Consider the following 27722-nt stretch of genomic DNA (forward strand, 5'->3'; position numbering starts at 1 on the left):
CCAGATGGGCAGCGCTGCTCACTGCTGCTCACTGAAAAGACTCAATGAGGCTACAGAGGTCGGACCCTCCTGCCCCCTTAAGACCACACTGTGACAGGCCCTGAGAGGAGCTAAACCAGACTCACACAGGAGCTAAACCACTGGGATGGGATGCACATGACAGGGAAACCATGTGGAGGCATATGGTGAGGCCACGGGTGCTGCAGGCACCCCTCAAAGGCAGGACCCACCGAAGGGCGCCCTGGAGACAGATGGGGATGCCCATCCAGCACATCCGAGCACAGGACACTGGCCAGGGGACGGCCACCAGGCCTGTAGCCACCAGGCCTGTGGTGTCCCCTGTGGACCTCTGTAAGGTCAGAGCAGCGATGCTTGGTGGTGCACCCTCCTGAGTGCTCAGCCCCCCCACCCCCCGGGCTCTGTATCTGCGAAAGAAAGAGATTTGCAGGGAGGGAGAGGCAGGGACCGCAGGGCTGCCTGGGATGGTCCCCACATAGAAGGTCCCCACCACAGACTCAGAGACACCCCCCTGGAGTCCACTGAGCTGGGTGCAGGGCCTGGGCCAAGGGAGATCCACAGGCAAAGTGCCCAGGTGTGGGGTGCAGAGAGGAGGGGCCCCCAAGCCTCTGCAATCCCGTCCCGCTGCACCCCTCCTCCCCACATCCACCCCACGAAGGCCTGGCCTGGCCCTGGAGCGCTCTCAGAGGCCTCCCTGACTGGGAGCACACTTCCTGGGGTGGCTGGGGGCTGGGGCTCTTCTGCAGCCTCCCACTGGCATGCGTGGGATAAACAGGAAAAACAAGGCGTGAGTCCCTAAGAAGAGATGCATTTAGAGGGTCTGCGACCCACAACAGACATGGGTCAGCAGGCTGGGGAAGAGATAAAGGGGCTTGGGGGACTGCTTGCATTCTGGGTGGACTCAGGACCATGGGTGACCCTTGGTGCCCAGACGGGTGGGTCTGACCAGGAGGCTGAGCCCCCTCCTAAGGCCAATGTCAGAGGGAAGGCTTGTCTTTGATCCCCAGCAAAGCGACACAGGTTTTCGGCCCTAATGAGTCCCAGGCGCTTCCCACATGTGTTTCTCATCACAGCCTGCGCCGCCCCGTAATAATATAAAAGTACAAGGATTACTGCTTTCCCTCCGTTGGTCGGCTGGGCCGCCCACCCCCGAGAGTGCTCCCGCATCCATCCAGGGCTTCCCGCCCACCCTCGGGGCGTGGCTCTGGCCGTGAACCCCACTCTCCACCACCACCCTTCCCTTCTCAGTGCTGAGCTCCTCAACTGCCTGTCCCAGGGGCCCCGTGACCCCTGACCCCGGCTTGTGGGGCTGGTGGCCAAAGTCACAGGTCCCCACAGCAATAAAGCGGGGTTGGGAGTCAGTACACGGGGTTTCTCATCCCGCTCTGCAAACAAGTGTGAGCTCGGGAAAACCACCCAGCACACCTCTGAGCCTTGGCTTACCCCTTGGTAAAATGGGGCCCGGAGTGCCCGCTTCTGGGGTGGGGGTGGGCTTCACACACAGTGGCTAGCCCGCTGTGGCTCCTGCTGCCCCAGGGTGGGGCCCTGCTCGGCCCCCTACTCCTGTCTCCTGGCGGGAATACCTGTGGCTTCTCTAACCTGGGCCCTGGGAGGCAGGGAGGGCAGAGCCAGCACCCACAGAGACCTCCCAGCACCCACGAACGTGGCCTGTGCTTGGCAAGCGGTGTCCTGCTGAAGATGGACACACGGGGCCCCGGAGGAGGGGCCTGTCCTGCAACATCACACACCTGCACAGCTTTGATTTCAAGCTGCCTCCCTTCTGCCAAGAGCTGTTTATGCTCCAGGCTCTGAAACCCTCTGTCATTCAACTCCTCCTGCGAAAGCCATGAGGGACAATGTCGCTTGCTCTAGGTCACACAGCCATCACACAGGGGTGACAGTGGGCCTCATCCCAGACACACCTGGCCTGCCTGTTGCCTGCCAGCCACTCTGGAAAGCATGGCACATTTACACTACAGATGACCTTGGGCTCAAGAACTGGGGAGACGGACGACTGTCCTCTTCTTATTCCAGGCCCTGATGGGGGGGGGGCAGGCAGATGGGGCCTCCCCTGGTGCCTCCCGCACTCTGGCTCCACCCTGCCTCCTCCCTCCTGTCCAGCATGCCTGTCGTGCTGCAGGGCCTTTGCACCTGATAGAACGCTCCCCCAGATCTTCCCAGGGCTGTCTCCTTCTCATCAGTCAGGTTGGTTTCAGATGTCCCTTGTCAGAGAAGCCTTCCTGACACTTAAGCCAGATCTGCCCCACCCTGCGCTGTCTGCTACCTCACCTTACATTATTGTCCTTGGAGCACTTGTCTGCACCTGCAATCACCACCTGTGCTGGTTCTCATGTTCACGGTCTGTCTCCCCGATGACATGGGTCTTGTCTTTCGGTGCACTGCTAATCCCCAGACAGAGCCCAGCACAACGCCAGACACTGGGCAGGTCTGCAGCAGACCTCTGAAGGTTTGCCGACTGGCCCGTGAGAAAATGCTGGCATCCCCACCTGCTCTCCTGCTGCCCTGGGTCCCATCCTCTTCATGTGTGCAAGCTCAGCTCCCTGCGGCAGGACAGCACCTGGGCAGGGCCTGGAGGGGTCTTACCCTGCGGCTCCCCGTATGTCCATGGGAAGAATCTGACGACAGGGGGCTGTTTGGAGCCCATCCCGCAGCAAGAAGCACGGTTGTGGTATCTGAGACCCCCTCCACTTGTGAGGTGGACGCTTCACAAAAGGGCCTCAATGCTTTACCCTCCCTGGCCCACACCCCTTGCAGGGTGACAGCAGCTCTTCCCATCTATTCAACATGGAGTAGATATCCCCGCCCTGCCTCCAGGCTGACCCTGGGACTCACTCTGGATGCGGTGGAAGCGATGTCAGCCAACTCTGAGCCTGGATACGAGAAGCATCAGCTGCACTTATTCTCCTGCTCAGCCAGTCTGCTGGAGGATGGGAATGTGCAGGCAGAGTGGGCCCAGCCGAGTCTCCAAACACACAAGAGGCCCAGCCACATTCAGCAGAGCTGCGGACCACAGACCCAAAAGCAAGCCCAGTGGGACCAGAACTGCCCACCTACAGAACTCTGAGCCAAATAATGGTGGTTACTTTAGCAGTGAGGTTTTGGGGTGGTTTATTACACAATAATAACTAGCTGATACACGTGGGTATTTAGAACCACAACACACGGGAGCTGGAAGGGACCTCAGGGGTTAGTCGATCAGATCACACAGATGGCAAATGTCAGTTGAGTCTGAGACTCCTGCCTCTCTGCTCCTCACTCCTGTGGCAGCTTCTCTGCCTGGACAGGCACCCCTACCTGTGCTCTAAGGAAACTGTCAGAGATGCACACAGTTATCTGTTAGAATGTACATCACTGTGTCATTTATAAGAGTGAAAACAGGAGACAAATAAGATGACCCCAGTTGAAGGCTGGCTAAGGAAATTCTCCGGTTGACACAAAAATACTATGCAGCCTTAGGAATCATGCTATAGGTATGTCTGCTTTAGCAACTGTTTTTCAGCATCTACCAGCTTGCATCACACACCCCACCACACAGCAATCTCTCTGCTGGGTGCACACATGGGTGCATCAGCAGCAAGGAGCAGGAATATTCATCCGCCATTTTGTCAAAGGCCCAAATTGGAAGCCGTCCAAACATCCATCAAGAATTGAAGGGGGAAATGGCTTGTGGGATCCGATACAGCGAGGGAAAAAACCACCACATACAGCCACGTGCACCAACACAGACAAACCTCACATGTGTACAGCTGAGCCGATGACGCCAGACCCCAAGCAGCACATGCCACACAATTCCACTTCTACAAAGTGCAGAAACAGGCCAGGTGGTGCTACACTCATACTGAGTCAGGAGTGACCAAGTGGGGCCCGGGGCCTGGGGCCCAGGACCAGGGGCAGGTCAGCCAACGTTTGTTATCCGGTACGCTGTGAGAGTTCAAGCTGTGGATTTCCATGTGTGGTACTTACGTGCCCACTGGCTAGCAAAAATGGGGCCCTGGAACACTATCTAGTGATATGGGAAAGTGATCCACACAGATCGAGAGGTGATAAGCACATGCAATTCTATCTTGAAAGCAAACTCATGCACAGAAAAATGACCAGACACGGAAGTAACTGGCTCCTAGGTGGAAAGCGGCTCAGAACCAGCATGTTCCTGGCCTCTGTTCTCAAGAAGAGTCTGGGATTTTGGTTGCACCACACAGCCCACAGCTCCCACCGACTGCAGATGCCCCAAACAAGTGGAATAGGTGAGACCGTCTCAGACCCAAGTCCCACTGACAGTCTGTAACCCAGTCTTCACAGCATCCCAGCGTTAAGCAAATGGTTAAAAGGCAGGGGAGGGTGGAGAGCTCAAAGCTGCTGGAATGAAAACCTTCCATGCTCTCCAAAGGGCTGCAAACACGATCCAGATGCCGGGCCTGCTCGCCCTGCCTGCCGCTGGCGCACAAAGGAAGCACATTCCTCGCCCAGCTGCTGGGGCTGTGCCGCCAAGAGCGGTTCCCTAAGAGCTGAGGGGGAGGCACCCTGCCATCTGGCTGCCTGCAGGGGGGAGGGGCAGAGAAGGAAGGGGTGCCCTCCTTGCCCAGCACTAGTCTTGAAGCTCTGGGAGTCCCCTCCCATCCCCCCATGCACGCTGCCACCAAGGGGAAGTGGCCCATCTGCATACTGAATGTGACTGGACTATGACAATGAATGTGGTAGCATGGCTGCTGGAGTGAAAGGGTATATATAGGAAGAGTGAGTAAGTGGGAGGTGGATGGATGGGCAGACAGGTAAATGGATGGATGGATGGATGGATGGATGGATGGATGGATGGATGGACAGGTTGATGGATGGATGGATAGATGGACAGGTGGGTGGACAAGTAGATGGATGGGTGGATGGGTGAGTACATGCATGGGTGGGTAGAGATGGTGCTGTGACTTCAGTGTGATGGAGATGATCCCTTTCCAGGACATTCACAGATAGTGGGACAGTCACACACAGATCTGTGCAGTAGTGGGAAGAGCCCAGCTCTGGGGTTGGACAGGTGGAGTTCGGCTCAGGGCCTCATCCCTTGGGTGGCCTTCAAGCCTCCTCACTCTCTGAGCTTCAGCCTCCTCATCCATGCTCTGGGGTGGGGAAGAGGGGGCAATGTTGTTCTGACCATTAAACAAGTGTCCATTAAGTGAGTGCCCCACAGCTGCTCCACTCAGACACACATACCTGGCTAGGACAGAATGGGGAGGGGACTGGGGACCACAGGAGTGGGAAAGTCAGTGAAGCCTGAGATATGAACAGGAGAGTCCAGTACTAGGTTTTTATCCCAAGAAGGGCTGAGACAGAGCACTTGGCAGGGTGCCAGTATAGGCAGTCTGTGGGATGTGACCCCAAGAAAAGTTGCAAAGCACACCTGGCAAATTTTAAGGGTAATCTAACATATACTCAAAAGATCTCTAAAAGCAATCAGAAAGTGCCCCTGGAGAGAGGGGGGCAAGTTTTCCTTCTGTGCTAGCCACCATCCCTTTAAACTGTGCCCTCGATTTATTTTTCCACTGCCTGCTACCCACCAGCACTGCCCCTCCCACCATGAAGGAGACAGTGATGATGAGGAACAGGAACAAAATTACAACCCATCATGTAAGTTAATACGCAGCATTACTATAGATTACTTATTGAGGAGGAGGGATTGATGAAATCCAGGGAATTCATGGGTCCAGGCTGCCCTGGAGGTGATGGATCAGGTAGATAGTGCCACCAACAGCCCTGGGGACATCCAGGGCTGGGGTGTCCAGTGTCAGGGCAGCTTCTAGGCAGACGTGATGGCTATAGGATCTGCACACCTGGAGAAAGGCACAGGGACGGAAGGAAGGGCAGCTGCACAAGCGGCCACCAAGCGCTGCGCCTGTGTCCACGTGGGGAGTGGGCGGGAAGGCGGAACAGAAGGTCTAGTCAGTCTGCGGAGGGTCTGGAAAACCCAGCCAAGCAGTGAGGATTCTCCTTTGTGGGCCATGAGGCACCTGGGAGGCTTAGTTGATCCCCAAAGCGTTTACATTGTTTAAAAAACGTGCAAATTGGCTGCATATCACCTTGAAGTCTTCAGAGGAAACCTGCCAAAATTTAAAATAATAATGCTGCCCATTGAATGATAAATAGTAATTAGGGCCTGGCACTGTATCTAGCCCCCAGCCACAGAACAGCCACCCTCGTCCATGCACGCGACCTGCATGGACCTGCCACATGCACATGAGACACACAGATGCGGACGGGGGTGAGGCACCCAGATCATGGCGACCTCTCTGAACCCCATGTTCTCCCCTGAGGGGGGCACAGACACAATTCCCCACCGATAGCACCCGAGGGGCCCCGGGAGACACCGTGCAAGCAAACCCTCGAAAAGGCGTCAGAAAGAACTGCCCAGGTCGGGACAGGGAGTGAGGAGGCAAGCGGGCCAGCCATTCCCCAGGTTGGCTCCGATGTTCCCTCCCTCCTGGCGCAAGGAAGACCTGCCAGCAGGTGCGTCCGAGCAGTGCTAAGAGTCTGCTGTCACGGGGTTGCCTTGATGCCCACTGCAGGGAGCCCCTGTTCGTGCAGGACCTAGGAGGGGGCAGACCTGAGGCTTCTCAGCCCCACCCAGAGGCATGTGCACATCCAGGACCCTCAAGACACACCACCCCGGGGGCAGCAGCCCCAGGGCTACAGGGCGTCCTACCCCTGATGTCACAGGCTGGTCCTCTGGCCTTCATGGGAGCCTGGGGGCTGCTGGCAGAGTTCATACCTCCCCTGGCAGAGCACTTGAGAAGGCAGGACACAGCCCTGCAGGGGACACATCACAGCTCACAGGGCCTGGGGCCTCACTGCCTTCACTTCCCAGATGCTCTGAGAGGGTCAGGTCCTCACCCCAGGTCACACAACGCTGGAGCAGGGCTTGAGTTCCCTGCTCACCTCCTCAGATCTCCAAGCTGTGGTTGATTTTATGATTTAACCCCCATCATGCGGGAGAGGCCTAGAGGTAGAGTGGCCTCATACCACCTCCAGGAGGGAGGGAACCCCTGCCTGTCTTGGGGTGGTTGCTGGTCATACTCTTTGGGCACCTTGAGCTGGGAGCTCTGGGACTCTTGTCTTTCCAGGGCCTTCTTCTTGGTAGACTCTGGAACATTCCATCTTCTTGCTGTAGGAACTGTCAAAATGTCCCACAGATTCCAGTCCTAGGTCACCTGGAAGGCACAGCTCAGCCTCCCTCAATGCAGGTGGGGCCGACAGGTTCAGGGAGTCTGTTTGCAAGTCCTGTTTCCAGTGTGTTTGTGGCCAACCTGAGGCCCGGCTTTCCCACCTGCTCACAAGACCCCACTGTCCATGCTACTTGCAGAGGAGTCAGCCTCGTGCCTGGGTACACCTGCACCGGGTGTCAGATGGACTGTTGTGGGCAGGTAGAGAGACCCTTTTCCCCCACAATGCTCCACCAGCAAGGACCCATGCCCACCCCTCTCCACCTCTCTCCTCCCCCTCCCAGCAGCCTCTGCGGACAGTCCTTGTGGATTCCTCCAGATATTTTCGTGTAAACGGAATCCTACGTGGAATGCAAACCTGGGCACCCACGAGTCCTACTGTTCCACCACCAGGTTTTCCCAGCTGGGGTCTCACATCTTTTCCAGTGACGAGCTGGAGGCTGCATTCAGTCTGCAGGGCCTCGGCCTGCTCACCTGGACACCTGCACCCTGGGGATAATTAACTCTTCTGCGGGGAGGTAACAGGGGATCCAAGCAAAAACAAGCACGTACCAAGTTTGCCATAGCGAACAGGCATACAGTTAAGTGCCAACTTAGGACCAACCTATCCACAGGCAACTCCCTGAACACTTGCTCCCTTGAAGGCGCTCCTTGGAGCTCTCCATGTGCACTGGCTCATCTGTCATGCCCCCGATCCTGAGAGCAGGAGGACTGGGCAGGTCAGGCCCTGGGCCGCTGTTCCCCCCACCCAGCACATGTGGAGCCCATGACGCATCCCCTTCTTCACTGAGAGCTCCTGTGACTATGGAAGGTTCTAGAGCTGTGTGTGCATGATGGCCATTGTGAGCAAGGTGGCCACGTAACCAGGAGCCAAATCTGTGCTTTCACTTCGTGTTACTCAGCGTGGTGCACGGCACAACGCACCGGCAGCCAAACCACAGGTGCAAAGAGAGGCCCTCCTCTCCCTACCCAGAGGGTGCCACACCTGCCTGCCCACGTTGTGCCCGGATGGGGTCCCCTGCTCCCCAGGGCCATCTAGGGAGGCGCCACTGGGACTGGGATTCCCTATGACCTGGGAACAACACCTCCTTTCTCTGAATTTAAAGAAAACAGCCTCCTCTGGAAGCAAACCTTTTAAACAGATGTTTCCTCTTGGCAGGCCTCCTGTGCCTCCCCCGCCAGGCCTCCCGGGAGGCGGGGCCTGCTCAGCTCTCACACCGAGGCACAGGGGAGGCCAAGTGATTTCAATTCTTTTTAGGAAGGGGGAGGAAAATATTTTTAAAAATGTGTTTTACAAGCCTGGCTTTGCCATTGTTTATGTAAACAGGTAAATTGTTTCCTGCCTCAATTAAAAACATCTGCCACATAAATGAATACCAATTAACTCATCCTGTTTTTAATTACTCTGTTAATTACACGCAGGCAGCAGAAAGGACGGCTGGGAGTAGGGGAAGCCGAGTGTGGTCCCTCCCCCAGCTTGGCAAGGATCCGGAATGTGTCTGGCTCCTGGTGGATGAGGGTGGCAGGGAGGTGCTGGCACTGCGCCAGCAGGGATTCCCCGATCTCGGGCTGCTGAGTGGACACCTCTTCCCAGGGCCCTCTGGGCCACAGCAAGGAAGGTGGAGTCCCCTCCTGCATGCCCTCCTGCCCTCTGCAGCCCCGTGACTCTGCCCCGTCACTGGAGTGGAAGGAGGGGTCTTCCTGCCGCCTCCTCCCATCTCAGGCCCCACGTTGCGGAGGAGGGAGGCAGCCAGAGGGATGGAGGCCTGGATCTGCCCCAGGAAGGCCTGTCTGGGGGATCGGAGTCCCCCGGCAGGCAGGCACTGCTAGGAAATGATACGGAACTAGCTGCTGCTTAAGGACAACTTGTCTTCTGCTTGCCTAGCTGGACCGGAGCCCGGCGCCTGGAGCTTGCTCAGCTGCCTCTTGGGGAGCACCGCCCCGACCCTTGCCGGCTCTTCCTACCCACCCTCCTCCACAGCCTCCACTGCAGTTTGCAACCACCCAGCCACTTCCACCTGCACCATTGTTCAGCCCAGTGTGTACAGGAGGTGCTCAGGGACACGCGCTGAAGACACATGACACGGCATAGACTCAGGAGGGCACGTGCAAGGTCCTGTGGCTCGCACTTGGGGGGAGGATTTAGACCTAGGACTGCACTGCGGCCTATGTCCCAGCAGCCACACTGTGCTCTCTCCCTCCTGGGGCATCCCAGGGTCCCCTTCCACCCAGACAGTACACCCCACCCCCATAGATGCGTGTGGGTGTCGATCGTTGGCCCCACCCTTTCCCCAGGTTTTCTGGTTTGTAGATGCGATGTGGTCAGAGCTGGCTGGCTCTCAGAGCCCATCCAGGCTGAGGGGCCCATAAGTCTCCACCTGTCTGCCATGTCCAGCCAGGTGCTGGGCACCAGGGCCGCTCACGAGAAGGGGAAAGAGGCTGTCAGCTTGGTCAACTCAAAGAGAGGAGGGCTGCGATCCATTAGCCATGTCTCCCTGGGCATCAGCGTGGACAGGGGTTGATTAGCCAGGTCTGCCCTGGACATTGGCATGGCCAGCGTGGGTCAGCGCTCTGTGTATTGGCACATGAGGGTCCAGTCTACCCCTCATGCCACAGGTGAGAAGGCTGATGCTCAGTGTTCTAGAACATTCTCCCTACCTTATTATGTGTGGGTTTCTACTCAGGGAGCTGCCTGCACTGGGGGCAATCTCTGGGGGCGGTCAGCAATATACAAATGGGCAGGCCAGAGCCTACTCGATGCCCTCCCCAGGCAAATTCCTTCCAGAGCTGGGTCCCGGCTTGCAGCCCTCAGACACTGGCGACAAGCCACTGCCTGGAATCCTGTCCAGCCGCGGGGAGAGGACAAGGAACAGCCAGTGCTAAGCACAATCCTTCCCACAGCCTGTGGGGTTGTTCTGTTATTTAATAAACATAAAGAAAACTTAAAATGTGTTTCTCTTTCTAGAGCACAGAGAAGTTAAGTAAACTGCCCAAAGCACACAGCTAAGAAGGGCAGAGCTGGGGTTACAGCCCCCACCTGATTCCTCCAAAAATCCCAGGTCTCGCCAGCTTGACCAACATGGTGGGGAGGCCTACAGGAGCCTTACAGCATGCCCTGGACTCGCAGCAGCTGGGGAGGGGGTGGGTCTGAAGTCCAGGATGTGCCCACCTCCTGGCCTTGGCTGTGCACACATCCCTTGGCTGGGCACAGCTTCAGCATTTCCTGAGAAGTAGAGGGTGCCTGCCTCTGCTTCGCAGCATGGGCTTGAGGATGCTGGACTCTCTTACATGTCTATTGCTTCCTGCCTGCCTCCCCTTCCAGGCAGGCCACCAGGCTGACTTCTTGTGTGTTGTCTTGTGGTTTCCTGAGCTACTGAGGGCCGAGACCCCATTTCTCATGACCCGCCCAGCATGCTGTCTGGGGTATTTGCACCCTCAGACCTTGGCCTGGGGTGAAGGTCTCGTTCAGATATCCTGCCACGGGCATTTCCTTCTCATACCCGCCAGGCATTCTAAGGATCTAGGCTGTTGCTCTGGGGCCTTCTAGGCAATGGGAGCAATAAAGGGCATCTGGTAGCAGTGAAGTCATGTGGGGGCAGGGGGCTCCCTCTAGCTTGTGGGGCGGCCACTGGGTCCCAACAAGGGGAGTCCCACTTTCAAGCACAGAGGCCTGCTCATTTGCATGAAACCTGAGCCTGTCTCCACGCCCCGTGGCCCTCTGAGGGGCAGCCAGGAAGCAGGGTCCATCTCTGAGGCCTGTCCCTTGCAGGTGGTCCAGACGCAGTGTCCTTAGCCCTTCATGGGGATGAGCCCAGAGACCCACTAGTTGTGGCTTCACATGGAGACGGCCTCAGGAAGAGACCCTCGGTTCTGGCAGCATGCCCACACCAGGGTCTGAGGACAAAGGGGCGATGTAGGGGTACAGGTGCAGGGACCCCCGAGAGGCCGTATGGCCATGCCCAGGGTTTAACCCCAGGATCTCCAGGCTGAGACTTAGCCTGTGTGGAAGAATGCATTCGGGGAGGCTGGCCCTCCTCAAACCTAAAGGAGGGGGCTTCTCTGGCCCCATGACACAATCCTGTCCCAAGCACAGAATCGCACTGTCCATATCCCACGAGTCACACAGGCAGTGGGTGCACGTTCCTTACAGAGGGACAGTCTGGGAAAACTGCAAGCCACGGTCAGTGGGCACTCACTGTGGCCAAACCACAGGTTCGGCGTCCGTGCCCTCACTGGCACCCCAGTGGAAGTGCCGGGTCACTGCCAAGGGCCACCAAGAGGGCAGGAGTCAGGCGCAGGGTTCACAGTCCCCTAGCTGTCGGGCCGTGTCCACCGTGGGCACAGGGTCTGTTTCTGGCCCGGGCCCTCCTGCAGCCTTGGGAAGGCGCCAGGCGGGCAGATGGGCTGGTGCTGCTGCAGCCGAGCTGGCGGCTGTGCGGGGGAGGTGAGACAGGAGCCGCCCCCGTCTCCCTCCCAAGTGGGAACCTTCTGGATGTTTTGACTCTCATTCCACCAAATGGTGTCACAGAACCTTGAGGGGATCTGGAGTAGGTTCCTGCTGAGTCAAAGCAGACCTCGGGGGATTTTCTGCAGGGGTGGCTTCTGCGGCTGCGGGGGTACCAGGCTCCTGGGGAAGCTGGGGACACACTCGAGGCTGCACTAGGGACTCAGAGGCTCCCCTCAGGCCTATGCGCTGGGCGGGGCCCATGGAGCTCCCCTGTGGCACATGCACTGTCCGGCGGCACATCCGTCAGTGGGAGTCAGAGCTGGCTTGGAGTTCTGGGGCCACCGCAGCTTGTCTCTGTGAGCCCTCCGCCAGCCAGGCCAAAGCACACACTTGTGGTAGCATGACAATGTCCACGGCCACTTCCCTTAACTAGACCAGGGTCCTGGCCTCCAGAAGGCCCACTGCCCCACCCTCAGGGGCTGGGGGAGGGTCCCCAGTGTCGATTGGACGCTCACCCCTTCTGTGGAATGGGAATGATCACTGTGCTGGCAGGCTGCTGTGAGGGCTGCTCAGCTAGAGCCCACCTGAGGCCCCAACCCACGGGCATGACTGACCACTCGGCTCAGGGTTATTCAGGCTCACACAGACTCCCCTCTGACATGGAGCCAGACTGACCCGTCCCTCCACCAGCCCTGCAGGTCTGCTGGCTCTCAGGACATCAGTTCAGGGACAAGCCACCTGCCCTGTGCATCCTCCAGCTGCACGCGGGCACTGGGCCAAGCCCTGAGAAGTGTCTTGAGGCAGAGGCTCACTGTGCATCACTACAGGACGGGTGGCCTGTGGCCAGCCAAAGGGCTTTCTTTAGGTAGGACTGGTGGGCCTGGTCCCGGGTGCCCTGTGGGGCCTCCCCACGGCTGCCTCACAGAGGGCTCTGGTTTGACCTGAAGGTCCCGCTGGGCCCTGCAGCTGAGGCAGGAGGCCTGCGGGCCTGGTAAGTACAGCTCCCTGTGGGGATCTTCTTCGGGAGCAAGGTGACTGCTGTGGCATGGCCACGAGGGTGGGCACTGAGGCCATGGAACCTCGAGGCCAGCTCAGGCGTGTGCATGCTCACAGGAAACATGCTTGTTCTCACGCTACAATATCAATGCCACCTCGGAATGGCCAAAGCTCTCCATGACCCCAGGGTGGCTCCCGTGCTCTCCCTGTCCCCCTCCCTTGCACAGCCCCACCCACAGGTACCCCAGAGCTGGTCCTCACGTGTGCTGGGCATGCTCCTGCTGCAGGGCCTTTGTGTGGCTGTGCCCTAGGTCAGTCCCCTTGCTGGCCACAGCTGAATGTCCCCTGACCAGAGAAGCCTGGCCTGACCTGGACAGCATCTCCATCCAGCCCAAGGCCCTCCCTGGGACCCCTGGAGGAGAGAACATCTGTCATCTCCTTCATTTCTTATCTATCTCTCTCCAGAAACCAGCAGCCCTGCAAGGGCAGTTTCTCTCTGCCTGACTCGGGACCAGGGCCCAGCCCACAGTAGGCGCTCAATCGTTACTCATCAAAAGAACGAACAAGCACCACCTGACCCTGACGCTCTGACTGATGATGCATCCCAGCTCCACCACTTGGCTCCATGCCGCCAGGCAGCCATGACCACTGTGGTCAGTTTCCTGGGCATGCATGACTGGGGGCCCCCTGGAACCCATGCCAAGCCTGTGGTGGGAGGTCAAGGCAGGAGGCGGGGGAGGGGGAGGATTTCTGGATTTCTGTGGCATAGGAGAGCTCTCTGTCTTCCGATTTGGAGAAAAGGGGAGGAGTTAACTGTGCACTCTGGCCAGGACCTGGGTGTTTACATTCTGCTCTGTTTCCACATGGGCTGGGTGAGCCGAGGGTCCGCCAGTGCTTCTGCAGGGACCTCCCCACCTGCCTTCTGCCCTGCATGGGGACAGCAGCTGCCCAAAGGCCTGGGCTCCCTGGAAGGTTGAGAAGAGAAGTATCCTCTCTCAGGGGCTCCCAGGAGCTGGGGAGGCTGGGAGCACAGGGGGCCAGGAGTGACATCCGCTGCCTTTACACCATCCTCCCCAGCCCCAGTCCCCTCTGCCCATACCACATGGGCTCCTTGTGCATCAGGGCTCCCCAGTCCTGGGTGATCAGATGGAGGGCTCCAGGGAGGTGCTCCTAGCACAACCCCCTGGCCAGGCCTTCTGTGTGGAGAGCCCCAACTGCCAAGGCCACTGGCCAAGGCCTTGGGTGCCACAAGGCAAAAACACAGCATCTTTCCCAGGCCCTGTCCAGATTCCTGACCCAAGGGCCCCAGAGCACACAGATGGGTGTTCTGCTGCCCTGAGTTTGGAACAGTCTGTTTGCACCAATCGAAGTTGGATAACTTCTCTGGGAGCTCCTGTGTGAGCTCCCAGCCCCTGCTCCGTCCATCCATCACCTGGTGGCAGGGACTGCCCTCTCCTGCTTCTGAGCTGCTTGCTGCTCCAGTGCAAGGATGGCATGGAGCAAGCCCTGAGAACTAGCACCGTGTGTGTGTGGGGGGGTTCAGTGAGGACACATGCCCAGGGCTGAGCCCTAGCCACCTCACTCTGCGGCCTCACAGCCCTAGTCCCAACTGGAAAGCAGAGATCTGGGGTTGAGGAAACGGTGGAGGCAGATATGGCGGTGACAGTGTGCGGGCCGACAGGACGCCCTGTTCAAACAGTCCCCTCCCCGGCCCACCAAGGGTGTCCTGACCAGCCATGACCCTGGGGTCAGCAAGGGGAAGGCTGGTACAGGGCAGATGGTCCCCAGGGCCTCCAGGGCCTCTACTGTACTGGGTGCTTGTCTGGGCTCTGGGGCGGCAGGAAGGGGTACCGGATCCTGCACCCCCCCTCACAGAACAGAGCCCCCGGAGGTGGAGGGAGCAGGGCACCGTGGGGAACAGGGCGGGGGGGGCACTCACCCAGGAAAGAACTGAGGCTGACCTGCAGGAGGGGAAAGTGAGAGCCATGCAGGTGTGGGGCAGAGGCCCTGGGTGAGTGCACACTCAGTGCGGTTGGGAAACAGTGAGGAAGGGGGCACAGAAGGAACAATTCAGGGGGTGCGGCTGTGTAGTGGCTGCAACTGCCTGGCTTTTAAGGGGACCCCGAGCTGCCTTCCAAGGAGGCTGGGGGCAGAGCTGTGTTTGCTGCAGGTGCTGGGGATGCAATGACCGCGTGAGGAACCACACCACGGTGTGGTCACCCGGCGCTGCCATCTCTGGATTGTAGCAGGATCTCGTGAAACAGCACAGGGAAGCCTGGGCCCATCAGCAAGTGGCGCTTTGTATCAATTTGTCCCTCAAAGCCCAGTGGACGGGTTAACCCTAGGTGGCCACAGTGTGCATCCAAGAGAACTGAAAACACGCCCACAAATATCACACTAATGTTCACAGCACACAATGGCAGTGCAGTGAGAGGTAGAGAGTGCCTGGAGGTCCGCAGACTAGTGACTGGCACGTGGGGCATGTCTACCTGACAGTTGGTATTGTCTGTTCCATGAGAGGTGATGTGTGGCAGAGGGGACAGCATGTACAAACCCCAAACACAGTGGGTGAGTGACAGCCGCCAGCCACAGAAGCCACAGGGTGCACGATCCAGTCTGCTGGGATGGGAGCGGATTGGTGGTTGTCAGGGCTAGAAGGAGGGGGTGGCCACGACCCCCCAGGGTCACATCAGCACGACAAGAACTAAAGGCTGGAAGCACCTCGATCGTCCATCGGCAGAAAGAGGGTAAAAAAATGTGGTCCATCCCCACAGTGGAATATTACTCAGCCATCAAAAGGGGGGCTGTTCTGAGCCCTGCCACAGCATGGACAGGAGGACAACATCCTGAGTGAAGTCAGCTTGTCTCAAAAGACAAACACCAGAAGATTCCCCCTTGCACAAGGTCCCCAGAAGAGTCAGATCCAGAGACAGAAATAGAAATAGGTGGGCGCCTCTGGGGATGGGTGGAGCTCCAGTTAGGAAAGATGAGAATGTTCTGGAACTGGAGGCTGTGGTGGCAGCACAACAACGTGTACATACCTAACGCCCCTGAACTGACACTCAGAAATGGTTAAGATGGTCAGTTTCATGCCCTGTGTATTTTGCCACAATTAAAAAAAACTTAGAAGGGATGTGACTTCCCCTCTTCCTCTTTCCCACAGCCTGTCTACACTGCTAGTAGCTCAGGGTCAGGAGCCCGAGCTCAGCATGAGGGTCATGGCTGTGTGACAGGGGCCAGGTGGACCTTCCTTCCTTCCTAGTGGCCACGGCCTGACCTGCCAGCGGCATGAATGTGGAAGGACCACAGCCTCCCCCTTCCCAGGCTCTGGGCTCTTGGTGACCTGGGGTACTCATCCCTATGAGTGAGAAGGTAGGGTGGGACCTCGCTGACCCCAACTCTGGCTCTCCCCTGGAGCTGTGGGTATTGGGGAAAAGGAGGGTAGAAGCCAGGCCTGGGTCAGCTGGTCACATGGAAGTAGGACATCTGTCCTCTATGTTCTCTACCTCTATGTTCTCTACACCCCATATATGTAGGCACACCCCAGTGGCCAGGAAGGACCCTAATGAAAGGTCTTCCCAAATGACCTCACAAACCAGGGAGTCTAATGGGCTGGAGGCCTTTGTCAGGTGGGGGTTACCAGAAGGGAAGGCATCCAGGTAGCGACCCTCAGCCCCTTTGAGAATCAGCTAAAAAGCCCTCCAAATACACGTTAGTGCCGGTCAACTCCAGGACTTCACAGCCACCCCCTGACCTACATCCTCAACCTCAAAGCCCCCAGACACTGTACAAGCTATGACCTTGACTTGGAAAGAGAAGTGTGCCAACCTCTGACCATAGTGCCAGATGTTGTGCTGGGTCCCTCACCCAGGTATTTATCAGGATTGCCGAAATATGGAAAAGGAGGTTTTCCATGGATAGAGAAGAGCCTGAGGGGCCAGGCCACAAAATATACTGACTGGGGACTAGCATGTGGGCAGTGTGGTGACAGGTGTCATGGGACAGTCCATACAGATGTGCAGTGACAGGTGTCCTGGGACAATCCATATAGATGCTAATGACAAATGTCCTGGCACAGTCCTTGTAGATGTATTACAGTGACAGGTATTGTGGGACAGTCCATACAGATGTGCAGTGACAGACGTCCTGGGACCAGTCCATTAGATGTGCAGTGACAGGTATCCTGGGACAGTCACTATTGATGGTAGTGACAGATGTCCTGGGACAGTCCATACAGATGTGCAGTGACAGGTGTCATGGGACAGTCCATACAGATGTGCAGTGACAGGTGTCCTGGGAGAGTCCACATAGTTGGTAGTGGGAAATGTCCTGGGACAGTCGCTTTTGATGGTAGTGACAGATGCCCTGGGACAATCCATGTAGATGTGCAATGACAGGTGTTGTGGGACAGTCCATACAGACGTGCAGTGACAGGTGTCCTGGGACAGTCCATGTATATGGTAGAGGCAGGTGTCCTGGGACAGTTCATTAGATGCACAGTAACAGGTGTCCCGAGACAGTCCATTTAGATGGGTAATGGCAGGTATCCTGGGACAATCCATATAGATGGTAGTGGTAGGTGTCCTGGGACAGTCCATGTAGATGGTAGTGACAGGTGTCCTGGGACAGTCCATGCAGATGATAGTGACATGTGTCCTGGGATAATCCATGTAGATGTGTAATGGCAGGTGTTCTGGGACAGTCCATTAGATGTATAGTGGCAGGCATCATTGGGCAGTCCATGTAGATGGTAGTGACAGGCATCCTGGGACAGTCCATTAGATATGCAGTGACCGGTGTCCTGGGACAGTCTATGTAGATGGTAGTGACAGATGTCCTGGGATAGTCCATTTGGATGGTAGTGACAGGTGTCCTGGGACAGTCCATGTAGATGGTAGTGACAGGCATCCTGGGACAATCCATTAGATATGCAGTGACACATGTCCTGGGATAATCCATGCAGATAATAGTGACACATGTCCTGTAACAGTCCATGTAGATGGTAGTGACAGGTGTCCTGGGATAGTCCATGCATGTGGTAGTGACAGGCGCCCCAAGATATCCATTAGATGTGTAGTGACAGGCTTCCTAGGTCCATGTAGATAGTAGGGACAGGCTTCCTGGGACAGTCCATGTAGATGTATAGTGGCAGGTGTCCTGGGAAAGTCCATGTAGATGGTAGTGACAGGCATCATAGGACAGTCCATTAGGTGGTAGTGGCAGGTGTCCTGGGACAGTCCATGCAGATGGTAGTGACAGACTCCTGGGTCACTCCACTGGATATATAGTAGCAGATATCCTGAAATGGTCTATGTTAGGTACATAATGACAGGTGTCCTGGGACAGTCCATATGGATGCTAATGACAAGTGTCCTGGCACAGTCGATGTAGTCCACTGTAATACTATAGTGACAGGTGTCCTGAAATGGTCCATGCAGGTGTGTAGTGACAGGTATCCTGGGGATAAAGTCCCATCTCTGAGTCCCCTGCTAGTCCTCTCAGTGGATACTGACTTCGATCTCTGGTTTGTGGGGCCCTAAGTGGGGCTGACCTATTCAGACTTGAGTCGGTCCCCAGCTGAGTCTGGAGACACTTTATACACAGTTCCCAGGAGCTGCAGTGCAGTCAGGCCGGAAAGGCCAGCTGGCTGCTAGATGCTGCCACATGCTGCTGCAGTGGTCACTATTTTGGACACACAGGCCAGGCCCTGGGCTCCCCATGAGTGCCCCAGGGCAGCCTCCCTCTGGACAGCCAGGTCAGAGGTCACGCTTCCTTCTGGCCTGGTTTTCACACCTCCTGCACCCACACATTATACACTCTCATTCACATACTTTTGTGTGCCCACTCACGCACGAGGACTCCTTGGGCAGAGGGAGAGTTCAGCCACGGTCCATGGGCTGAGCTACTCTGCTTCTGGCTGGACACCCCCCCCTACCTGTGCAGGGACACCCTCTCCTCATCAGGCAAAGAGAAAGGTACAGGTGGTTGAGAACTGTGCCTTCCTAGGAAAGAAGCACCCTAGGCTGCCATGGTTCCCCCTGACATGCTGACCAGGGGACAGGAGGGGGCCTCTGGGCTGACGCTGGGAGCTCAGGTGGGATGCGCAGGGCACGGAGTAGCAGGTGCAGCTCCTCCTGGACACATACACTGTCTGGAGACTGACCAGGACTAAAGGTCGCCCTGGACACTTCCCTTAGTGGTCTGACCTTGACCAGCAACCCCCCCACCCTGTGTCTGGACATTGCCAGACCGGTGTCTGTTTCCCCATGTTCTGCCCTGGATGGCCTTCTCAAAGTGCAACTCTGACCAGCCCCTACACCTTTCAGCCAGGCACGAAAGCCAGAGTCCCTTCTGTCCTCCAGGGACAAAAGCCAGAGTCCTTTCTGTGCCCGTTGTGCCACGGTCCTGCCATCAGGCTCACCACCCGGCCTCCCCCTGCCTGGAGCACCCGCCCCCCGTTGCCTGCTTCCATGGGGCTGTCCCCAACATCACTTCACAGTGCCCGACGCCTGCATCACCAGCCCCACCCCAGGGATCCTCATCTGTTGGTCATTGGGAATTCCCTGGGCACCCTGCCCTCTTCTGTCTGACACGGCAGCCACGAGCCGGCCAATGTGGCTGGTCAGAATCCAAAAGCCTAGTGTGCAAAACACATACAGAACCTCAAAGTCTCTAAAAAAACAAAAAGCTCTCAATAATTTAAAAAACCCACTGCAGAGTGAAAAGACAATATTTTGGATACATTAGGTTAAATAAAACATATTACTGAAGTTGGGCAGCTTTCTTTCTCCTTTTTTAACACAGCCACAATCTAAACCTCCAGTCGTGGCCATGGGCCTTGTGCGTGGTGCCGGGCGTAGCTCAGAGCCGCCTGGTGGGAGCCAGGGCTTCCTGAAAGGAGCCGCCCCAGAACACCTCCTCTAGGACGCGGCCTCAGGGGCCCAGAGAATCAGCTCTAACTCTAACTCACATCACCCAGAATAAGCAAATGAAACTCCAGACTCCCGTGAGGCCCACAGAGAGGCCACATCTTGGCGACAGGGACACTGTACCCAATCCCACCAAGCAGATGGAGAGGGTCTCAGCCCAGACCTCCCACCCCCCGCCCCGAGCTGCCACAAGAGGGCGCACTTCCTGTGTAAAAGGCAGGAGCTCCTGCATCTGCCCCGGTCCCGTGGAGCTCACAGGTGTGCGACCCACAGGACACAGGGCTCAGGGGGGCGTGGTCAGTGGGGTCCACACCACGTAGCCATCCTGCCCCTTGCCTGCCAACCACGGCCCCGCCGCTTTCTCTGCAACCCCAGATGCTCAGGACACGTTCTCTAAGGCAGCAGAAGGGCCTCCCTGCTGACTGTGGCTGCGCCCGCGTGGACATGCATTCTACTAGCAGCACAAATGCTTCCTTGTCCTTCCACCCCTGTCACAGCCAAACTCCAACGCGGAGCAGTGGCCTCTGCCCAGGGGAGGCCAGGGGCTGTCTGGACTTCTCAGACACAGGGGAGGGCAGCGGGAAAGGGTCCCCACGCTTACGAGACTCTCCAGCCCAGGCTGGGTAAGTGAGGCTGTGGCGGGCTGCAGGGGGCAGCCCAAGGAAGGCGTGGGGGCCTGCTGAGGGAGCCCCCGCCCCCAGCTGTCTGGGGACCCTGGAGCGGCAGAAACATAGAGGCTCCAGAGGCAGGTGACCTGGGTTCCTGAGTTGGAATCCCACCTCTGCCACCAGGCAGCCATGGAACAACAACGATGACCTCAGCTTCCGTGTCCCTGCCTTGACATGGAAGGAGGGACAGGGCTCGTGTCCCCATAGGTGGGGAAGAGGGTCAATAGGCATAGGGCCTGTGCTGGGCTGCAGGACACAGATGCAGGGAGAGGAGAGAAACAAGGTTCTCCCTCTGCAGAGCCACCTGATTCCCACACTCACCAGCGAACACCAGGACCGCAATGGTACCCCTCAGAGGGCGAACGTGACAGCCACGTCCATGAGTCAGTACTTGGGACAGACCACATGCCAGACACACCTTGGCACAATTTGAAGAGGGAGGAGGATGCGTGGCTACATTTTGCATTTGAAACTGGAGACACAGAGAGGGTGAGAGATTTGCTGATGTCACGCAGCCACTGGGAGGGGAGCTGGGATTCCAGTCCAAGCAGTGGAAGCTAGGGAGGCCAGTGTGCTGCCCAGGCCTCCCCACTGCCTCACCCTGGCTTTCCTGGGTACTCCCAGGTTAGGACCAAACAGCAGGGATTTCCCTGAGTCGGATTCAGGGCCAGGGGGCTCACAAAGCACCCTCCCTGCCAGCCCCGGTCTCCTTCTGCTCTGCCTGTGCCAGACTTTTCTCTACCCCAGTAAACAGACTCGAATGCGCCTGTGCCTGGAACCCTCCCCAAACGGCCGCCAGGCTCCTGGGCTCAGAGGCACCCCAGGGTCCTGGAGGTGCACAGCCTCACTGTGTGCACCCTGGGAACGGGGTGTGCACTCGACGTGGCCGCCGAGAGCGCGTGGGGGAGCAGCAGAGCAGAAAAACACATCTTCCTGATTGCCGCCCAATGCATCTTTGTTTTCCTTCCCGGTGACATCTGGCTCACCGTGAGGTCCTAGGAATTACAAAAAGCAGAAGTCTTCACTTCTGTTTTCGGGCTGCAGGAAACTGCTGCAGACAGCGCGAGTGGAAAACGTCTTCTCGCGCGTCTGAGGCTCCAGCTCAGCCGCCTGCCTCCCGCCCCAGGTCGAGCTATGCGCTCAGAAGTGGGAACTGGGAACCGATTATTTATCACTTTTACATCATGAGTTTCCATCCCGCATGCCAGGCCTCTGCCTGGGTCTTTCCACTGATGCTATAAGGGCGGTTTCTACTCTAGGAATTTGTTTCCAGACAGTGAAGCCTTTGCTTGCATTCATGTTCTTGGCTAAGGGCAGTCCTCAAAAGCACTTGAGGGCCCGACCACCTCCTGCAGCCCCTGCCCTTTGCACTGCCCCACCCACGCCACGGAAATGGGGTCCCGGCCTGGGGGAACCGTGGAGAGAGAACCAGACCTGCTTGTGCTGCCCAGAAGTCTGGGTCATGACCCCAGGAAGGCATTTGGAGCTGTGTCTTTCCAGCTCAAACAGTCCTCTTGGGGAGACCCAGAGCTGCAAGGACAAAAGACAATCCATCTAGCAACTGGTTGCTTGAAGCACACAGCCTGGTGCCCGCCTTGTCCAGCTGGGGCCCCAGACACCAGGTCTCCCAACACTGTCACATGGTCCGGAAAAGGAGCCTCAGTCAAGTCTGTGGACTGCCCCCAATGAACCCCGGCTCCAAAGGCTGCATCCTGGGTGCACACCCACCAATCACGAGCTTCCAGCCTCCTCCTGCCCCTCCAGACTCAGTGGCTCCAGGAACACGTCAGGATCACACACCTGCGGGCCCCACTCTGTCTCCTGGGCAGCCCCACTGTGTGGAGACTGTGAAAGGGAAGCGACACCGAACCCATAACTCCGAAAAGCTCCAGGGGCCTGTCCACCTTCGATCAAGGAGCAGCACAGTGTGGAACCTGCCCGCCTGCCTCGGTGAACCTCTCTGGGCCTTGGTGTCCCTGCCTGGAAAATAGGGCAGCGAGGGTGCCCACCATCAGGGCTGTCATGAGGTCACTTGAGGGAAAGCACAGCACAGCCTCCATGCCTGAAGTGTGTGTTTCGGCTGTTACCACTTGGTTACCATTACACTCCTCCCCGGACGGCACGGCTGTTCCTCCATGACCTGCCCGGTGAGTGGCAGTGGATGACAGACGCTTTCCAGGGCCAGTTCTACCCACTTACGTGCAATCACAGCAGATTGCATTCTTGCATTTACAAGTCACAGGGTCCAGCACACCCCTACCCCGCCCCCAGCCCCAGGCTGGGAGATGACACGAGTTACACAATGGTGTGTTTGCATACCCTCCTAGACGAGCAGACACACAACGTCCAGTGGCTTCTGACAGATGTCAGATGACAGTGCCCCTCCCAGCTCCTGTCTTCCCCCAGGGTCCCCAGGTGTGTGTGTGGGGCTGCCCCTGGGCTTCCATGATCCAGATGGAGTAGAGGTGTTCCCCATCCCCGTCCCTGACACTGAGGAGCCTCTGGCCCCAGGAGGCACAGCCCTGCCCATCACCGCTTTGCCCCATGCACCCGAGGCCGTGTCCAGGCGAGGGTCTAACATCAGAGGCATTAGCCACTTGTCAGAACCCTGCAGATGTAGGGGGAACACAGGCAGTGGGCAGTCAGGCCAGGGAGGCCAGCTCACGGTGTGGGGGGCACAAAGTCAGGGAGCTGCCATCTGCTGGAGACCGCGTGCAGGGAAGGAGCGGGGCCCACAGGCGGACAGGGCTCCCCCCTGAGCTGGACAGGCCTGCGCCTCTCCGGGGATGAGCGGAACAGAGTTCTACAACCCCTGCGGGTTGTCACACAGATTCAGCAAGTGTAGCCCCTTGGTGAGGCGCTCCGGGGCTGCCGCCAGCAAGGAGCAGTTACCCTCACAGGTAAGAGCAGTGCAGCAGGTGGCAGGTGTGCACTGGGCAGGATGGAGCCGCCCCACAGAAACGCCGTCCCTTCCTCGAAGGCGGCACTAAGTGAGCACCTACTACATGCCAGCTCTTTGCCATTTCTTGGGGACAGGGGTCGCAGAGCCTCTCCCCTGTTTTGGATTCCGAACACACGTGTGTGTGCACACAGACACGCAATGACTCAGAAAAGGAAGTGGGATTCTGTGAATTCATCCACCATCCTGCACACCCTGGCACCGTGGGAGGCTGAGGATGAATCAGACAACCCCAAACACAGCCCACTGATGGTGCAGCTGGGGGGGGGGGGCGGAAAGCCAGCCGACAGCCCCGTGATGGCTCCAGAAGGTGGCAGGGAAAGGCCGCGCCCAGACCCCACCCGTGGCTCGAGCAGCTGGCCTCCCGTGCTGGCTTGGAGCTTGTGGATTAGCAGCCCAGCCTGCCGGCGTCTCCAGATCCTCGCGTAGGAAGGAAAATTAATTTCTTCCAGTCATGCAGAAATGAAAATATGTGGAGCCAAATCAGAGAGACTTCCTGGAGGTGGTAACTCAATTACGTGGATAACCGGGTGACAGAGGAGGCACTCTGGGGTCCGAAGGGGGTGGGGGTGGCCCTGGGCAGCCCCGGAGCATCCTGCAGGGAGACATCCAGGCAATACCCCCCAGCTCGCCAGCCCCGCTGGGCTTGTGAACAGCCAGGTACCACCTCATGACCGTCCCCTCTCCCTTGTCGCCTACAGATCAAGGCACCTCTAGAGAAAGCCAGATTCCACCAGAAAATGGGTCCTACCCTGACCTCCTCCCACCCTGCGTCTGTCTTGCTGTCGGGGAGCACGGAGCACCACATCTGTTCCTACTGCTCAAGGCTTCCTGCTTCCCCTTCCCCTTCAGTGCTGAGAGTGGTGGGGCCCCTCAGTCCGACGACGCAGTTCCCTGGGCGCGGTCTCGCTAGCTGCGGAGCAGGACCCTCTGTCACCCCTGGCCCGCGGAATCCTGTGGCCTCCCACCCCCAGCCGGAGGACAGAGGGGGGTCGCAACTGCGTGTCCTGGTGCCAGCTCTCTATGATCATGCCCTGGGAGAACTGTGGCCAGGGCCCTCCGCACCTGCCCTTGCCGGGAGCCACCTCTGGTCCCCTCAGCCAGGCCCACCCCTCCCCTCGGGGTTCCAACCCCAGGAAGTTTCTCAAACCTCCGGCAACTTGCAAGAGCAAGGCGAGGGCACTGAGAGCCTGCCCTGCTGTCCACCGCTGGCCCCTTGTGCTCTGACGGGTGGCCCTGGGAACCTATTTCTGGGGCCAGGAGATGAAACTCATGCAAGGTGGACGTGAGGCAGCATCCTGGCCACGGGCCGGGCCTGATGGCTCTGCAGACCCCTCACACAGGAGTGCAGGCTCCTCTCTATTCTCAGAGGAAGTATTTTTCTCCCTGGTCTCTGGAACACGCCTATGGTCAGCCAGCCAAGGTCCAAATGGTGGGGAAGGCAGGTTTGGGTGTGTTTTTTTTTCTTTTTTCGGGGGGAGGTGTGTGTCCACAGTTACAGGGGCCTGCCCACTCCTCTGTGGCTGCCGCACCCTGCACACACTCCCAGGGGCCGGAAGGAGGGCCAGCCTGGGGCCGGCCGTGTGTGCAGAACCCAGCAGCTCCACTGTGGCTTGCCACCAGCCCCGCTCCTTCTGCTCCATGTAAGCCCATCTAGGGCTGGATTTCCAGCCATCTGTCCCTCCCCGTCGGCTCACACCTCCCTCGGAGCCGTCCCACAGCCTGGCTCCAGGCCTGCCCAGCATGCAGATGGACGCTTCCCAGCGGGTGTGAGCATGATCACTGCCATGGGGCTGCGCCCCAGACACAGCGGGCTGTTAGGACCCCAGTGAGGGTCACGGAAGCCCCTGGTCCAGTCTCTGGGCAGACTTCACCCCGGCGCGGCTTAACCGCGCCGACCGCTAACCTGCGGCCCCTGGCCTGGGGGGCAGAGCTGGAGCCTAAGGGAGGCGCAGAGGGGGCTCTGCACCCCCATCCCGCCCAGGGCCGCTCTCCGAGCCCCTCCCGTCCCCCGTCGCCTGGACCGCGGCCTTTTGTCAGGAGCCCGGCGCAGACCGGAGCCTGCGGGCCGTCCCACCTTCGGCGCGCAGTTCCCACGTTCGGGCTGACCACACCCCCGGCAGGTCGAGCTCGGCTCAGGGGGAGGGGGACGGGGAGGGGGAGGGGGAGGGGGACGGGGAGGGGGACGGGGACGGGGACGGGGACGGGGACGGGGAGGGACCAAAGTGGGTGGCCACCGACCCGGCCGGCCCCACCCCGCCCCGGGCTCCAACTTTCCAAAGTGGGGAGTGGTCGGCGGGCGGCCGGCGGGGCGCGCCGGGCACTTACGGTCCGGAGGTCCGGCGGGGGCAGGCGGCCGCGGCTCCCGAAGCGGCTCCTCCTTGGAACTCGGTCCCCGCCTCCGTAACTCGGGGGCGCGGGCGCGGGCGCGGGCGCGGCGGGGCCGGGGCCGGGGCCGGGGCCGGGGCCGCGGCCGGGGCCGGGCCGGGGGGCGGCCGCCTGGGTCCTGCCCGGCTGCGCTCCCGCCGCTCCGCCCGCCCGCCCGCCCGCGCGGGAACAAAGCGCGCTCGCCGCCCCGGGCGGTCTCCGGCCTCCGCGGCCGCGCGGGTCCCGCCGCCTCCGACTCCGGCCGCCGCGCGCTCGCCCGAGCGTCTCCCGGGGCCCCGCGGCCCCCGCCCCGCGCGCTCCGCCCCCGCCGCCTGCCCCCCGCCGCCGCCGCTGCGCCACCTGCCTCCCGCCCGGCGCCCGACGCGCTCGGCTCCGCCCCGGGGCTCCGGCGAGGGGCGAGGGGCGAGGGGGCGAGGGGGCGAGGGGCCGGGCTCGGTGCGGGGCCGGCGGGAGAGGGGCCCGGCCACGGGGGTAACGCGCCCCGCGAACTCGGCGGGCGGCACGGGTGCGGGTGCGGGTGCGGGTGCGAGCGGGCGTGGGTGCGGGAGCGCGGGGCGCGCTGGGGGTGCGCTGGGGGCGCGCTCCTGCTGGGGCGTGTGCGGCCGAGGCGGGAGCGCGGGGCGCCCCGGGTGGCGGGGCGGAGGCCGGGCGGTCTGCGGGGAGCCCACCCTCGCCGGCTCCGCGGGCCGCGCCCTGGGCGGGCGGGGGCCTGGAGCGGAGCGCGCCGCCGCGCACACCCACCTCGCCCCGGTCGGCGGCCGCCGGCCTCGCAGTTTTAGGAGACGCGCGTCTGGCGTCCAGGCGGGAGGCGAGCGGCAGGCGCCCCTCCTCCGGCGCCGCACCTCCCCTCCTGCCTGTCGCGCGGGGCGGGAAGGGGTCCGGGGCCGCCTCCGCGCTCGGCCGGCAGGGGGCGCCCTCCCCCCGCCGCGCTCCGGGCAGTGAGCCCCCGTGAGCCCCGCGGGCCCCCTCCCCGCGCGAACCCCGCCGAAGACGCGGGGGGCGCAGGTCCCTGGCTCCCGGGCCGCGCGGCCTGGGACATTTGCATGTGCTTTGCATTTATTTGCATGTCATTCTTTTAATGTCTGAAGAGATGCCCCAAGCTGCAGTCCTGGCCAGTCTGCACCCACCTCTCTCCTCAGGCTGCAGCCCCCGCCCTAGCTCCCTGCCCCCCACCCCCGTTTACCTCTTTCCTTAAAGCGCTTTGTGGCGGATCTGATACATTTGCCTGGAGAGTACAATCGGTGCCTTTTTCTTTGCTTCCTTCCTGAGCCCACACATACTTTATTTCTCAGAGACAAGCTGGGGTCCTGGGGTCACAGTCTTAGCAGACAGAGGCCCCAGAACTTCCAAGAGCAACACCCTGATTTGCATCTTATTTGGCATAAATCTGCATGTGAAGGTCCAAGGTCCCTGATTCCGAGTATAAAAATGCAGTGATGTGCCAAAAAATGTCTTTCTCCTCCTTGGGTTTCCTCCATGGGCCTGTTTCTCCGCAGCCCTTGACCTCTCCTTGACTGGCCACTGCCCACCCGAGCTGAGCTAGCTGAGGGAGCCCTGCAGACCTGGACAGGGGCTTGAGGAGGAGGAGGACTGCCCCTGCCTCCTGGGGCTTTGTCCTAGTAGCAGTAAGAAAGAGGTGTGGTAAATGATTTAATTACAACGTGAACGTCTGGTCTCTATGCTCCCCTTGTTTTCAGGATGTGCTTAAATGTGGACTCCGTCCAGCGTGGGGAGAGCAGAGGGTCCTGAACCCAGCTCATAGGAGAATGTGGATCTAAAAGCATCAGGCATGCTCCTGAAAGTCCCAGACTTCACGCACCAGCTTGTACCAAAAGTGGCTCCTTTACTTCACGGACCCTGAGATAGCACTGATTTTAAGACACACCATTACTCTATGTGTCAGAACATAGCAGAAAAGCAGAAAGCAGAACAGCTCCCCATTATAATCTTAAGATTTCAGAGATATGAACATGTGAAAAAGGGGCCCAGGGGGGCAGCAAACAGATGCCCAGTAGCCAGCTTCTGAGAGTTGAGGAGTCGTCACCCCGGCAGGGAGGCCAGAGCTGCCCCGAACAACAGAGCACTCACGTA

At 59.2% G+C, this 27722-nt stretch overlaps 1 protein-coding gene across 3 annotated transcripts in view; it reads right to left on the bottom strand.

Moving 5' to 3' along the window:
- The window catches only part of CBFA2T3 (CBFA2/RUNX1 partner transcriptional co-repressor 3), a 90894-nt gene that overhangs the window by 34244 nt on the left and 28928 nt on the right, over nucleotides 1-27722 (bottom strand). The window contains exon 1 of one of the 3 annotated variants that reach the window (XM_055306465.1): nucleotides 25572-25669. The exons of the other annotated variants lie outside the window; for them this stretch is intronic. The gene's annotated coding sequence lies outside the window, so the exon portion shown is untranslated. Of the gene's footprint in view, nucleotides 1-25571; nucleotides 25670-27722 lie in introns of those variants that run through there. 3 annotated transcript variants of the gene reach the window in all.

The sequence above is a fragment of the Nyctereutes procyonoides genome, unplaced genomic scaffold (genome assembly GCF_905146905.1).
Source record: "Nyctereutes procyonoides isolate TBG_1078 unplaced genomic scaffold, NYPRO_anot_genome, whole genome shotgun sequence".
NCBI classification, from domain to species: domain Eukaryota; kingdom Metazoa; phylum Chordata; class Mammalia; order Carnivora; family Canidae; genus Nyctereutes; species Nyctereutes procyonoides.